The sequence below is a fragment of the Peromyscus leucopus genome, chromosome 18, assembly GCF_004664715.2.
Source record: "Peromyscus leucopus breed LL Stock chromosome 18, UCI_PerLeu_2.1, whole genome shotgun sequence".
NCBI lineage: Eukaryota > Metazoa > Chordata > Mammalia > Rodentia > Cricetidae > Peromyscus > Peromyscus leucopus.
Window position 1 is genome coordinate 40,198,587 of NC_051078.1, and position 4,361 is coordinate 40,202,947.

A 4,361-nucleotide genomic window follows, 5' to 3' on the forward strand; every position below is an offset into this window, starting at 1 on the left:
ACAGCCAAGGCTTTTACACAGAGAAACCCTGTCTTGGAAAACCAAAAAAGAAATATATATATGTATATGCACAACATATATATTTATTGTACACACATACATATGTATATATACACATATGTATATATAGCATATGTATATATATTGTGTGTATGTATATATATATAGTATATGTATAAATATATCATGTGTGTGTGAAAAAGTTGGTGTCCTTTGTGTTCAATTTCTCTTTGCTGTGTCATATTGGCATCTAACAGATTTGGGGTTTTGAGCATTTTTCAATCCTCACTTGTTTGATAAGGGATGCTCAGAAAAAAGATGAAGCATTGAAGCAAGAACATCTAAAATTGTTACTAAATGACTAATTTCCCTTAAAAAGTAACTAGAATATATTCTAGGTTCTATGTGTTTCTGTAAACCTGTGTGTGTGTGTGTGTGTGTGTGTGTGTGTCCATGTGTCTGTATGTACAGGTCAGTCTTTAAACATATCTGTGTGCATGGATGCTAATAAAATATTTTACAACGGTAATATAGATTAATATGCAAATATAAACATTTTCTAACAAATCTGCTAAAAGATGTACGTTGGGATTCAAGTAAACTTTCCAGTACTTCTAACGAATTCTAAGTTATTGGCTGAGTTTTAGAAGCTGCTGATGTGAACTTTCATCTGGATAAATAAAGCCCCCTTGTAGATCATCATTTCATCCAACGCTCTTAGCTAGTTCTTCATTGAATGTTTAGTGGTCGTGAGTGGGCTGTAGCCAGGATTTGCTGTAGGTGGGGTGACAAAGTCTGCCATTTGCTGTCACAGCTTTGGATGACAGAACTTCCCCATGGCCGAACCCACTGCCTTCTCTTTTTGGTGGGGCCACAGCTTGCAGCCTTGCTGGGAAGCAGAAGCCAGTCTGGAGATTTCTGAGGGTCTGTACTGATGAGACCAGAGTAATCTCAGCCTTCCGTAGACCACTGCCACCAGGTGGCGCTAGTCATAGCGTGCCAGACTGAAGCTCTCGACAGGTACTTAGTCTAGCTTAGATGCGACAGGGCATGTACGTGACTGAATTATTGAACTTGCTGTGTTAATGTGGGGAAAATCAAATTTTAGGTCAGTATGAGGAGATATTTTAATTCTTTCCTTTTCCATCATTTCCTTTTAAATCTGGGAAATGATATACATGAACAGTACAGGACAAGGTAGCCTCTGTGCACCCTTCCCCTAAACTCACCAATTCACTTACACCAATTCTTTTAAATTATTTTTTAACATTGTGTGCATGCATGCATGCATGTGTGTGTGTGTGTGTGTGTGTGTGTGTGTGTGTGTGTGTGTGCGCGCGCGCGCGCGTGCAAAAGCACACACATACATGAATTGAGGTTAGAAGAAATCTTGGGATTTGATTCTATCATTCCACCATGTGGATTCTGGAGATTGAATTTGAGTCTTCAGCCATCTTGACCTTGACACCAGTTCTTAATACTTTGCCACGTTCTTTCTCCACCCCACTTACTCTCTACATATGTGGGGGCATTCCTACGCCCAAACATTGGAGAATTAATTCTTACATGTCACCGTAGTATTCCAGCATGTGCCTCCAAAGAACAAGGACATTGCCATGGTCACACTCAGAAGTGTAGCCTCGGAATGCCATCTTTATGTAATAGACAAGTGTTGGTACTAAAGTGCCTACATTGTCCTGATAAAGCCATTTCCATTTTAACTTTCACAGTGGGGTGGTTCTTCAGTCTATTAGGGTGTGTCTTTTATGAAATTCAAATGTCTAGACAGACCAGCTAAGACACTTTCAATTTTCACATTCATTTTTCATGATTAAATGTAGGCGAAATATTTTTGGCAAGGACATCATCAAGGTGAGTTTCATTCTCCTTACAACAGCCCTCAAAAGATTCCAACAACTGTATCTGCACAACATACTTCTTAGTTCTGAAAAGAAAACTGCTAGCCACTGGATCCTAAATCAACTTTGAAGCAGGCTCTCATCTTTCTGACCCCATTTCCACAAGTATACCCCTGATAACATGGAGGCCTCGAAACATGGAAACAGAAAACACTGGTAACTCATGCTCATAAAGGGATTGCCTCTAACCATGGACCTCCTGGTCCTCATACATCCTGTTTCTAGTGAACGCCCATGTCTTTTCCCAGAACTCAACTTCCCCACTGTGGTGACAGGTCCAAAGATGGGCAATGTGACCTAAGCTGAGCCCGAATCTTCCCTTGGAGGTTACATGTGGATTCTAAAAGAGAAAGGCCCCCTTTCTCTGGGATTAGGACACTAATAATAATGCTGGTGACAACTCTCTGCAGTCATTGTCCCAACGCTGGCTCTGTAAGGGAGGAGAACGAGATTGACACACACAATAAAGCCGAGGTGAGCAGAGTCAAGAACACTGAAGAAAAGGTGGAGTTTGTCATCCCCGTGGCTTCTTCAGTCCATGGATAGAGAGCTATGCCTGACATTAGTTAGAATTCCCTTCTCTGTAGATCTTTAAATGCTATGAGCTACTTTGAGTTTGGTTCCTGCGTCTTGCAACTGAGTCTCAACTAATGTACTTTGTACTTAGGATTCAAGGACTTCTCAGAAGCAGATATATTTGTGTGTGTGTGTGTGTGTGTGTGTGTGTGTGTGTGTATAAAGCTGCAATGGCAGCCTAAACAATCTGGCAAAATGCCTCAGTTCCTTTAGCTGCAAGGACAAAAATACCCACTTCAGAGGGTACCAGTTGCACAGATTAAGGAGGGAGCCAGTCCACAGTTTCTGAAGCATGTTAGAGAGTCAATGGATGCTAGAACAGGGGCAACAGACTAGCACGTCTGCCAGCCTTCATTTCCTCTGTGCGCCTGAATGTTCCCTCACTCCATCGGACTAAGTCGGGCTTTGCTGAGGACAGTGCTTGTCAGCTATTATTCATTGCTCACGGCCCCCATTTTGGTTATTGGCGTTCCATTTTTCTTATAAGCAACGTGAACAGAGCACTAATGTATCTGGAGGGTGATGGCATTTGTATACTTGTTTTTTTTTTTCTTCCAGGTGAGAGAAGCCATGGCTGAGACTCAATAGCACTGAGTGGCATCGGCATTTTTGGCAGCAGGCATTCCGGACCTGACTGAGAAGGAAACAGGAAGTAAGAAATGTTGGGGCCAGCAGGTTGATTTTCCTTCTACTGATTTTCTACTAGTTTGGGCCTAATTTATCTCTGTCCGCAACGGTTCTGAGAGGGAGTTTATTCCGTCAGAGACATCCTCATGTTCTCTGATGCCAAAGGGGTTTGTGGCAAACAGATTTAACAAACGTACGTGCAGGCAAAACACTCATATATGTAAAAAAAAATATCTAAAAGAAGAGAGAGAAAATTCCCAGAGAAGTAATCAGAGAGCTGGTGGCCGTGTGTGCACAGCTCAGGCACATTGTGGGAATTCTGTAACTTCAAAGACACACAACTGAGGTGGCTTTCCTGGTTCTTTTTTTTTTTTTTTCTTTATGAATCATTTTATTGCTATGTTTTTTTTTCCTTTGGGATTTTTTATTATTATTATTATTTTACAACACCATTCAAAATATGGAACGCTTCACGAATTTGCGTGTCATCCTTGCGCAGGGGCCATGCTAATCTTCTCTGTATCGTTCCAATTTTAGTATATGTGCTGCCGAAGCGAGCACGGCTTTCCTGGTTCTTGACGTCATTACTTTATCAGCCACCAAGAAGACACCACCAGGATAGGACCAAGAAGATGCCATGACTTAACTTGGAGCTAGATCACTAGAAGTGACCCAGACTTGCCGGCAGGGACAGGCTAGCCCATGGTACAGGTATCTGGCTGGCCTGGACTTTCTGTGTCTTCCATGCTCTGTTTGGAATGGGGAACAAGGGTGCAGTTGGCAAACCCCCCTTGCAATCCCCTCCAGTGAGAAGAATCCGTTCACTCACATACTCCATCACTCAACCTAGTGTCCTGATGACCCACGCTGTGTACTCCAGTGGGATGCTGGAAACATCAAGTTGACTTTTCTTGGTTCCTGGGATAATAATTGGAGAGTAATCGCTTTCCCTACTTGGACTCACTAACAGGACAAGGGTTAGTGGGTAGGTCTGGTGGGAGCCTGTCTACTTGAAGGGATATTAAATACTTTAAGACTTTGTCTAAAACACAGTGACTACAGCACAGATTTCACCCCAAGAGCCAAGCTGCTAGTCCCCAGGCAGGAGTGGCTTGAACACAGCACAGTCCATCTTGGAGCACTGTCAACAGTACAGATGAAAACCCAGAACCTCTCCCACATCTCACATCTGTGAGCACTGGGAGCACAAGGCATGGTTGCTTTGGACTAGCCTTTGGG

The 4,361-nt window shown here is 42.6% G+C and overlaps 1 non-coding gene across 1 annotated transcript; it reads right to left on the reverse strand.

Annotated features, from left to right (window-relative positions):
- Positions 1-3,576: 3,576 nt before the first annotated feature.
- LOC114700653 lies at positions 3,577-3,683 on the reverse strand. Its single transcript, XR_003735724.1, has one exon. It is a non-coding gene; the product is annotated as a U6 spliceosomal RNA (small nuclear RNA).
- Between the last annotated feature and the right edge of the window lie 678 nt (positions 3,684-4,361).